The sequence below is a fragment of the Antechinus flavipes genome, chromosome 1, assembly GCF_016432865.1.
Source record: "Antechinus flavipes isolate AdamAnt ecotype Samford, QLD, Australia chromosome 1, AdamAnt_v2, whole genome shotgun sequence".
In the NCBI taxonomy this organism is placed as follows: domain Eukaryota; kingdom Metazoa; phylum Chordata; class Mammalia; order Dasyuromorphia; family Dasyuridae; genus Antechinus; species Antechinus flavipes.
In genome coordinates, this window is record NC_067398.1 from 185,996,974 (window position 1) to 186,009,159 (window position 12,186).

The window sequence follows — 12,186 nt, forward strand, 5'->3', positions numbered from 1 at the left end:
TAAGGCCACACAGGTGACAATGGCAAAGCCACAATTCATGCCTGAGTTTTTTTTTTTTTTTTACTTCAAATTTTCTGAATCTGTGTTGCATTTCACATGCTTTTCTTTGTCTTGTGAGTTCTCATATAAATCAGAATAAAGACAGTTTGGGCAAATCTTATGATGTTGTCCTGTTATATTTAAAGTATTCACAGATTCCCTTCTCAAAGCTAGTGGTGGTTATGAATTGGGTCTCAGAATGTGATCATCTCAAGCAAGAATCTTAAGAGTATTTTCCCTCCCAACTTTCCTTTTTATGTCATTGATACTCTTTCCTGCTAAATAAATTAATTTTGAACTAAATCTTTATTTCTTTATCCCTAACAGAATGGACAAGCCATTGAGATTAATGTAAAGAGAGCTCTCTTCCTCTCTTCAGGTATTCAGAATACATAATGTTATTATTCTTGTTCAGTAGTAGCTCTTTCAGCTCAGGATTAATAATACCAGAGGTGAATCAATCAATAAATCAGTGTTTACTAGGTACCAACTATCTGCCAGATACTATGTTTGATATTGTTGACATAAAGGAAGAAATGAAAGCATTCTATTATAAAAGAAATTCTATTATATTGGGAGCACTAACAAGTACATATTGCATTATATATGTTAAATAAATAAAAGGAAAAATTTTTGGAGTAGAATTGAAAAGATCCTAACATCCAAGTATCTATCAGGAAAGGTGCCATATAGAAAAAATTGCTTGATTTGGGTTTAGAAAGAATCAGGAGATTTTTGAGAAGTAGAGAGGAGAAAATGTATTCCAGGAATAGGGAAAAGCTTATACAAAGATGCAGAGATGGGAGATGCATTATTATATCTGAAAAATCTCAAGAATATTAATTTATCTGGAGTATAGAATACAATAAGGGTAGTAATATAGTCTGGAAAGGTAGCTTGAAGCTATGTTGTGAAGGGCTTACATGCTAAACAGAGGAATTTGTATTTTATTCAAGATGTAATAGATCTTATTGAGTTGAAGAATGACATGGTCAGATCTGTGCCTTAGGAAAATTGCCTTAAAAGTAGTACAAAGGATGGATTGGAGAGAGGAAATACTTGAAGGAGACAGATTAAGAGAATATTGCAAAGTCTAGACAAAGGATGATGTGGGTCTGAACTAGATGGGTGGGTATATGAGAAAAGAGAAAAAACAAATGTGAGAGATACTATAAAGGCAAAATGGAAAAGATTTGGCATCTGATTAGATATGTGGGGTTTGGGAGAGCAGGGAGTTGAGTTTGGTTCCAAAGTTACCAAACTATTGACTGGAAAGACAGTGGGGCCTAACAGAAATATGAAAAGACCACATCACTAGACATTTTGGCCACAGATTTCTGTAGGACCTTGAAATTGAAATTTTATTTTCTGAATGTGGTCACAAAAAAGCTTGTTCTTAGAAGCACTCTGAAGCTGACAAGTATAGTATAATCTTCAGTGGGTTGGACTCACATGGGTGTAATGACTGCGTATTTAAAATCAGCCGGAGTCAGAAATTCAGGTTAAGGGAAAAATTTTCAATATTTATTAAGGTGAAGAGGTGAATAAAGATTGCGATAGCAAATATAGGCAAGAAAGATTGCTATAGCAATATGGGCAGCTGCGACAGGAAGCCAGCTAGCAGAGATCGATCTGACCTGAGCCAACCGTCGCAATGGCAATCCCCAAAGTCTCTCCTTCCCCTTCCTTTTCCACTCCCCTGCCTCCACCCACCAAAATCGTCATTTCCTATACAACACATCAGGACTTGCACAAAGAGTGGGCGGGGGCCATTCTTTCTCCAAGCTTATATATTAATAGAGTATGGTCCAATTACTATTTAGCCTCATGTGCTTGGGACCTCAGTGCATCAACTCAAGCCTCAGCCCATTACATCTCCTGCTTTCTTTTGTTTTAGAACACAGGTGATCATGCCATCCCTGACTCCTCAGGAAGGTCAGAGCCCCCAAGGGGAGGTGATCACACCCTCCCTGATTTCTCAGGAAAGGAGGTGAAAGCACCGAAAAGGAGGTGATCACGACCCCCCTGACTTCTCAGGAAGGGAGGTGAAAGCACTAAAAAGGAGATAATCACGCCCTCCCTGACATCTCAGGAAGGAAGATAAAAAGCACCAAAGGGAAGTGGGGGTTGCTAGCAGGTTTCTGGGCTCAAGGGTCTTATTATGCACAAACCCATCAGCATGGGAACACAGCACATAGCACATAGCAACAATGCAGAGGCTATTAGTGATGACTCTCCCCACAGTCAGTGCAGGCTTGATGTGGTGTAACAAACATGAATTATATACCCAAGTAACGGTATAACAAACAACATAAATCAACATTATGATGTAAAAGATTGCCAGAAGTCCTAGAAGAAGAGTATGTAAACAGCAGTCACACATACACCTCTTCAGCAGCCAAGATATAGTCCAAAACCAATCTATTGTCCATTGCTTCACATATCAGGGAATCCAATCATCCCCCCAAATTTTTGAAGTCCAGCAAAAGTCTTTTTATGTCCTAGGGAATCCAATGATTGCAGCGGATTTTGAAGTCCTGTAACAGTCTTATCATTTCTCAGAAAATCCAATGATTCCTGAGGACTTTCAAGTCTTATGTTCCAAAGAATCTGAGATTCCTGAGGGATTTAAAGTCCTACAACAATCTAATGTCTCAGAGAATCCAATGATTTCTGAGGGTTTTGAAGTCCAATGATTTTCTATGTCCATGAGTCAAACGCCATAACTGCCACACACTTTCAATGGTGAGCACAATCAGCAACAGTACCACCCGATGTTTCTTGGGTCTTCTCCTTCGTTTCAAGGGTCTGCTCCGTCTCTCTGCGATGGACAAGGCGAATACGGCTCGTTGGCACCCATCTGATTCCTTCTTCACCTGTAGAGATACAAGCAAACCCTCTCCTCCAAGCAGTTAGCGTATATGGTCCCTTCCATTCACCACTTTCTGGGTCTCTCCACATCACCTGGCGATTATCTAAAGATAGTGGAGCTGCTTGCACTGGACACTGCCCTTCCGGTGGGTTATAAAACCTGTCTGCCGGAGCCAGTGCATCTTTGTCAAAAATCAAGAAGTTAATAGTATAAAGTGCTAGATTTAGTAGTTCTCTAGGGTTACCTGTGGCTCCCCCTTTCTTTTGTTTTTGGAGCAGCGTCTTAATGTCTCTGTTTCTCCTCTCTACTATTGCCTGTCCTTGAGGATTAAAGGGTATGCCAGTGGTGTGTAAAATCTTATACTGTGCACAAAAGTGTGCAAAATGTTTGGAGGTGTATGCAGGACCATTGTCTGTTTTTATTGCTTGTGGCACACCCATAATGGCAAATGCTTGTGTGAGGAATTCAGTGACCACTTGGTCTGTCTCTTTTGCTGCTGGTATGGCAAAAGTGAATCCTGAAAAGGTATCTACCACAACATGGATAAAAGACAGACGACCGAAAGATTTATAATGGGTCACATCCATTTGCCAGATTTCAATGGGTCTCAAACCACGAGGGTTCTTCTCTGGAGGCAGTGTAGGAGCGTGGAAAGGAAGGCAAGCTGTACAGCTTTTTACTATGCTCCTAGCTTCCTCTTTTGTAATCCCAAATTGTAAACGCAAAGCTCGAGCAGTCAAATGTAATGACCGCATATTTAAAATCAGCCGGAGTCAGGAATTCAGATTAAGGAAAAAATCTTCAATATTTATTAAGGTGAAGAGGTGAATAAAGATTGCGATAGCAAATATAGGCAAGAAAGATTGCTATAGCAATATAGGCAGCTGTGACAGGAAGCCAGCTAGCAGAGATCGATCTGACCTGAGCCAACCGTCGCAATGGCAATCCCCAAAGTCTCTCTTTCCCCTTCCTTTTCCACTCCCCTGCCTCCACCCACCAAAATCGTCATTTCCTATACAACACATCAGGATTTGCACAAAGAGTGGGCGGGGGCCATTCTTTCTCCAAGCTTATATATTAATAGAGTATAGTCCAATTACTATTTAGCCTCATGTGCTTGGGACCTCAGTGCATCAACTCAAGCCTCAGCCCATTACACATGGGTTCTCTTTAGTGTGTCTGATTGTCTCATACTTCAGATTTCCACAGTTATCACTGCATAGTTTTTAATAATATCAATTGCTTTGAGGAAAGGCAGGCAGGTAGGTACCTAATATTCCTTGACTGATGGAAGACCATAGACAGTAGTTTACTTTGCTTTTTTAAATATTAGATTCAGCACCCTGGACAGAAACCATGACATTGCTCATGAAAATATCAGTAATTTTATCACTGCAGATATTTGCCGTTCAACATGAAATGACATGCTAAGTTATAAGATATCTAGAAAATATATTGACCAATAACTAATTATCTGTTTCAAGGCCCAGTCAGTTTCATTTTAGAGGTGAAAGTTAGTTCTTTACTTGTCTAATACCTTCCAACTCTCTTCTTGAACAAACCAGTAAGTCTCTATTAAGCTTCTACTATAAGCCAGTCATTATGCTATGGAATGGTGATAAAAAGACAAAGAATTCATGATCTATAGGTGGGAGGATTTTAAGTAGTCTATAAACCTTTGGTCATTATCATCTTTTAATTCTAAACCATATTTTCTAATTACTTCTAGCCATCCTCTCCTCTGTCTTCCCTTGGGTCATTGAAGTCATGAGAAAGGCAGAATATGTCAAGTTCTTCAAGGAATTTCTCTGTGTTAATCTTTGCAAGAATGGTTGACATATTATGTAGTCATCTTTATGGTAGTTTAAAAATTCTGTTCATTATGAGCACTGCAAGGTAAGATGACCAAGTGTTTTATGAAATGATGGTACTTTTTGCCTTTGGTTATACGATGAAACAAATTCCTCCATTTATTGATATAGTCCAGTTTTAATATGTCAACTTTTCTATCATTGGACAAAGTTATTACATTTAGTATACAATAAGGTAAATAAATATGTATAATTTAAAATGGTTCTTCTTAGCATTCTCTTCTTTTTAGTAATCTCTTTTATTTCAGCATATCTTTTGCTTGATTTTGAGGATTATTAGTGACAATTCTATAACATTCTTTTCCATGGCCTCATTAAAATCATCTGAGGTATATATCAATTCATTGTTAGAAATGAAAATATCTGATAATCTCTGAGAGACCAAAGTAGGTCCCCAGAGATAATCCTCCAACTTGCTAAAGGTTTGTACTAGAGTTAATTCTGTTAAGTTCAAGGCACTTCCACTTGATACATATTCTCTGCTGAACCTAGTCTTTGTCAAATGTTGCTCTGCCAGATGTATAATCTCAGCTGATTATGGATCTTCTGAATATAGTCTGTCAATTTTTTCCAGGCCCAGACTCACCAGAAAAGTATGATTGTAGAATTCTCTCTTCCCTATTTCCAGTTTTTGGCCTTGGCAGAAGTCTTTTGCAACAGGCTTATCTCTGTCATGCTCTTTTAGTTTATAGACAGAAGTTTCTTTTTCCTCGGTTTCTCTCTGATTCTGTCTCTGTCTCTTTCTCTAGTTCACTAACCTTCCCAAGCAATGGCTAAGGACTGGAGTTGAGGAAAAACCTTTGTTGGCATTATTTTCCTTAAAAAAACTATTTGTCTTGTTTCTTCAGAGTCTTGACTTTGAGATTTCCAATCTCCAACATGAGACTTCCCAGTTACAGCTACTAAGTTTTTATAATAAAGAGAAGAGACATGTTTTTCCCCAAGTAGCTCAGACTCTCAGCATCATCTTTTTTTTTTTTTTTCTTTAGTCTCTGAGAATGGCTACTGTGACTTTGGTATCTCTGATCTTATTAGAAAATCCTCTTAGTATTTTTCCATTTTAAATAATTCTGGATCTAGGTTTTAAATATACATAATTTACTTTCCTCAGTTAAGGATCATTTAAATATTGCTATAGTTTTTAATGTTTTTAATTCCCTTATTTTCAGCTATCTTTACATTGCTACTTTTCTAAAACAGATACCTAACTATATTACTTCCTTTCTCAATAAGCTTCAGTAGCTAACTCTAGAAGAATTTAGTTTAGTTCTTTAAAATTTGCAAGATCCTACCTCAACCCATCTTTTTAGCATATTGTTTCCCTTCTTTTCTGCTTCAGTACCTCTAAACTGGCCTGTCCTCCTACCTTATGCATGATACTCCCTCTCCCATCTCCATGCCATTACAATTCATTCCAGGTTCATTCTTGGAATGAACTCCTTCCCCACTCCATCTCATAGAATTCTTAAGTTACTGCTTCAAGCGGTACTTTCAAGTTACTGCTCAAATACTACTTTCTAAATGAAGTCTTTGTGTAGTTATCTTTCCCTCTCAAAACTATTTTCTCTCTCAAAACTATTTTGTACTTAATGAATTTGTATTTATTTATATATATTTGCAATAGTGATTATGGGTAGCAAGCTCAGTATTCCTGGAATCAGGAAGATCTGAGTTCAGATACAGACTGAAACACTTGTTAATTGGATGACCCGTATTTCATGGAGATAGTGGAAAACAGGTAGCTCTGATATGTTATTAACTATGGAATCACAAAAAACTACAGAACAACAACTAATCTGAGAATTTGCTTTGCTTGACTATATATTTTTGTCATAAAGGTTTTAATTTTTATTTCTTTTTAAAATTTTATAATCATCTATTTATTTATCTATCCCTCTCATAAGTATTAGAGATGCAAATTAAAAAAAAAAAGATAGTTCCTGCCCTCAAGGAGCTTAGAATTTAAGACAAGAAAACTGAAAGGGAGAAAGTATGCAGGTAGTGGGCTAGGAGAGGTTATGATAGAAACTTAAAGGAACACAAAAGAGTAGGAAAGGATGAGATAGTTAATTTTGGCTCCCTCTTTAACTAGAGATTCTGAGAAGAGCTCTTAGTTTTTTCCCCTCCAATCAGAGGGCTCTGGGGGCAAAGGATATTGACAAAATTTGAGTTCCAGAGCTGATGTGATCTTATAGAATAAAGAGGTTTCTAGGCAATGATGGAGAAGTACAATAGAACTCAGAGGGATAGAAAATGAAGAGATAGTTAGCTAATATGCCCTTAGAGGAAAGGCCAGTTGGGGTTAGAATGAGATATAGATTGAGTAGTATTGAGGAAGATAAGGATAAAAGAAAGGGAGTAGAGGTTGGGAATGGTTTTCTCCTATGTACCTAGGACTGATGAATTCAGGAATAGAAAGAGAAACAGGTAGTGGAAATTATTAGCCATAAGGATAGTAGTAGCAGATGAAAAAAAACTCCCAATCTCTAAGAAACATTGTTGGAAAAAGGACTTGCAGTATGGGGCCATAGTCACTTTCTCTTGGTAGTTCCTGACATTCTGCGTAATTTGATACCTTTTTAAAAATTTTAGGGTCATCAACCATCAATTTCCTAATCTACATTTTCAGAGAGTTGCATTGCATATGCATGTCCTTGTAGATGTAAAAATGTTCTAATTCTGTGAATAATAATAATCAGTGTATAGTCTTTTTGGATTTTAAGTGATTTTAACTAAATGCTATATTACTTGGTTGTCATCAAGATATAGTAAAAAATTCAGTACAAGTTACTTAGTGTAATAGTGTCTATATTTAATTTTATGAAAATATATTATATGTTCCAGAGTTATACCTATTTGAAAACCAATAGTTGCTGTTGCTTTGTTTCAAGATCGTAGTAAGGACTCAAAACTTAAGGTGTATCTTTATTGTCTTTAGTTATGATGAGGTCCTGGGTAGCTAGGTGGGATTGGAAGAGAGAGCCTGAAGTACTGATAAGATACCCTGAGGCAAGCAGAGAAGGGCACTGATAAGGATCAGTTCAACCTTCTAGACTTACCCATGTTTCCCCAATAATAAGACACTGTCTTATTATTTTTTTTTTTTGGACAGAAAAACACCAGAGGGCTTATTTTCAGGGGAGGGCTTATTTTAATGAACATTGACAGCAATTTTAATAAACAGGTAAATGTGAACAAAAAAAAGTACCTTTATTCAATAATGATCATGTCATCTTCTTCAACAACATGTCATAAGTGTCCATACCCTGAATTCCATCCTGAATGTCTTGCGCCTCTATTTCCTTCAGAAGAAGTGGACCCAATCTGTCATGTCCAGCAATATAGCTCTCTTTAAATGAACATGTCTTGTCCAGGTAACCTGCTCGTAGTGCCTTGGCGACACAGCTGTCAGTAATTTTATCCCATGACTTCTTCACCCAAGTCACGACTTCTTGCAGACAGGGCTTCACCAAGTTTCCATGCTGATTTCTTTCCATTTTATTTTCAATGTAGCCATTGATTTCCATGAGCAAATGGCCCTTGAATGGCTTGTTTATTGCAATATCAAGGGCCTAGAGATAGGCAGTTATTCCTGCAGGAATCATTACTTGATCTATTCTTCTCTCTGCAAGGAAGTTCTTCATTTCTTTAGCACGGTGAGTGCTGGCTGAATCCCAGATTATCAGACCTCTTTGGCTACCTCGCATAACAAGTGGCAGCATTAAATCAACCCACTTTCTTATAAGGGCTTGTGTACACCAGGCTTTTTCGGTTTCAAGAACGTAAATGCCTGATACGCGTTCAATCTTATCTTTCTTGCCCTTACTGATGATTAGAGGTGTGGCTTTCTTTCCATCCAAATGAATTGCCAAAACACAGGTGACCCGTGCAGACAGAATAATAAAATTATGACCATCAGTCCTTCTTTTCACTCCATCATGCCCCTCAATAATGTTTTAACCCCATCATGCTCCCTGAGTTCTTCTTTTATCCTCCATCATGCCCCTTTTATCCTCCATCATGTTCCCTCACTCCCGCTTACATACCGGGTTTTTATATTGTCCTGCCTCAGCTCTCCTCCGTGGCACTGCTCTCAATGGTGCCAGCAAGCAAGAACAGGATGACGTGCTTCCTGCTGCAGCTCTGATTGGATGCAGCTCGGAGCGCGGCGTGCGTTTCACTGGGGGGGGAGGGGGACGGTGCATACAGAGGGTACCGTAATGTAGCGTGTAGCGCAGGGGATCACCTTCACTACAGTAGCAATCTCAATAGGGCTTTTTTTCGGGGGAGGGCTTATTTTAGAGGAATCTTACACAGTAAGGGGAGGGCTTATTTTCGGGATAGGTCTTATTATTGGGGAAATACAGTACCTCTGTGGAGGTCTTGGGTAGCCACATCTTGTAATATCCAGTCAAAAATCCAAGTTATGTTAAACATTCAAGGTTAAATTTCCTCTATAAATCAGTCAATTCCTTTTGGATTAATCTGCCATGGTATTCTGTCTCACGGTGTCTTTCTTCCTTCTCTCTCCCCAATGCCTCATGGTATCTTTCTCCTCACTCATCCCTCTTCCATGTGTCATGGTGTCTAACTATATGCTCTTCCCAAATCTATTTCATTTTTATCATTCCTGGTGTCTTATTTTGCCTCTTTGTTTTGTCTGTAACCTCTTCTCATAAATAAACCTACTTTTTACCAAAGAGAATGGCTATTGTAACTTTGTCACATGACTGAACCCCAACATTTGATACCAAATGCTCTTTTGAATCTCATCATTTTATGCTGTAACTCAAACACATCAGTTACATACTAGTTGTAGTCAAAATCATTTAACCTTTTATAAATTACTAAGGAAGAAACTAATGTAAAATGTTGAGCAATCAAGTTGAAGTAGAGATCAATTTGGTGGATGCATATAATAAATATCATTCTGTTTACCTCAGATGCATTAAATATCATCTTCATTTGCCATCAGTGGCTATGCTTGGTTTCTGTGCAAACTGTAAAAACATCTCACCTCTCCCAGGATAAGCTGAACACCAGATTTCACCATGCAAATTGACTCAACTTTTGAAAATCAATACCTCCTTAACTTCCTCAGTTACTTTTCCCCTGTGAATGGAGTGCAAGAGGGTAGAGCATTAAACTTCTTTCAAAGCTGTCCCTTATAGACGGCTGAGAACTTCCAGATAACACTTCATTTTCCATTGTTGACTTGCTTGGTTTGGCCTCCACAGAATATCATACTCCTGTGAAAGGTACTTCTTGGTGGACCACCCCCCTCACCATTTTTGTGTATCATCTTCTCCCATTAGATTGTAAACTCTTTGAGGGCAGGGACTTTCTTCAAGTGCTAAGCATAATACCTGGCATATGGTAGGCATCTAATAAATGCTTTTCTTGAATTGAATTAAAAATTAAGTACATATTTTCCAGGCTCAAGTAAAGCAAAGCAAGAAAATAAAATTTATAAGAAAGACTATTTGAAATAACATTGAAAAACAAATGTTCAGTCATAGAAATGCAACAAAAGACAGAAAATAGAGAAAAGTTACTAGCACTAATTCTAAATAAAATATGCTACTCCCTTTGGCCTCAAATTCCCAATTCACTTTGACTATATAGATATATTCCCTTGTGTTTTAAGCAGCCCAAGTTTACATACACAGTCTGCTGACAGCAGCAAACTTTTTTTTCAAAAGCAGTTCTGTGTGCTTCTGTTTATTCCTTTGAAATATTTCAAATAAGTCCCTTTCCCTTTATCCCAAAGCATCACAAAGTAAAATATAGACCAAAGGAGAAAAAGTAGAGAGGACTCAAAAGACTTGCAAGTTTTCTAGTACTTAAAATTTTTCCTACATATGAAGAAAGGGCACCCAGGTCAATGCTGAAATTGTTCTAATTTCTTCCCAATAATGTTTCTTGCATATCCAAAAATAGAAGAAGCCTGTACTATATCTTTTCTATTTAACATATAAAAATGAATTTTTTAAATCATAAAACATCAAAAAAATGATGATCTGATAACAGACTTAGAGATCTTGATTTATTGTAGAAACATTCTCATATTGATTTGATTCTTAAAACTTGTAATTACAAAGTTGGCTTATTGTGTACTGAGTAGTTAGTTAACAACTTCTAGAAAATGCACTTTTAAAAACAAAACAATTTAGCTCACAAATAAACTCAGATAAACATTCGATTTGGAGAGTTTAAAACAAACATTTTCCGTTAGCAGGAAGAAGCAGTATATTTGAAAGTTCCTTAAAGGAATTCACAGGATATGTAGAAGGTAGATAATATATTTCATCAAAATTGTCTTTTTTTTTTTTTTTTTTTTTTACAATGGTGTTGTTATAAATTGTTCTCATAATTCTGCTCAAATCACTTTGTGTCAGTTCATAGAGGACTACCAAACTTCCATTTTGTCATTTCTTAGAGCATAATACTGATCTATTACATTTGACTTTGGGAAGCCTTCAAGTAAAGCTCTATGACCAATTTCTTATCAAAAATATTGTAGAGAAGAATCTTATTTGAGCATCAGTTGAAACAGATGGCTTCTGAGGTGCTTTTAGATTCTGAGATTCAGTGACTTTCCTAGATTCAATTACAAAGTTATGACATTTGTGTTCATGAGATGGAAGTGCGAGGGGAGCCCCCAAACTCTCACTCTCTCTCAGACTTTGGGGAGAATGCTTGAGAAATTCCTTCAGAGACACTCTCTCCTGAGAGACCTGCCCCAGGGAATCAAGATAAAGTGGTTTCATTCTGTTATCTGAATGGGACTAGTTGAGTCTAGGACCACTCCTACTTAGCCCAAGCTGGAGATCTAGATATTGACCTCTATTGAGTTGGAGATTATTTCAGAGACACTCATTCAATTCAAAGATTCTCTATTCTGATTTCAACTCAGTTCCTTGCAGAGGACCTAAAAGCAGGAATCATGCCAGGCCAAGGGACTTCCCTTGGCATAGTTGCCTGCGGGGACTCTCTGCCCTCTGAAAAGACATTCTCTTTTCAGCATTAACCTCTCTTTGTCTCTCACACATTTCTCTAACAGTACTATACCCCTCTTTACCTCTCTGTCAGGATTTCTCTGCTAGACCTTTTACTTTTCTGTCGGATTCTTGCCACTAAGGAAATCAGTCTTCCTAACAAAGGGTAGCTTCTCAATTCTAATAATAAACTTCTTTTGCCAGTCTAATTTGTCAGGTTCATAAATTCATTGATGAAGGACCTGTGCCAAACCTCATCATTTTTGACTCCCTGACTGGGAATGGAGGGGAGCTGACCAGGAATTGAGGGGATCCAAACCTCATCATTTTTAGTTCCCTGACCAGGGGGAACCAAACCTCATCATTTTTGATTCCTTGACTGGGAATCAAGGGGAGCCAAACCTTA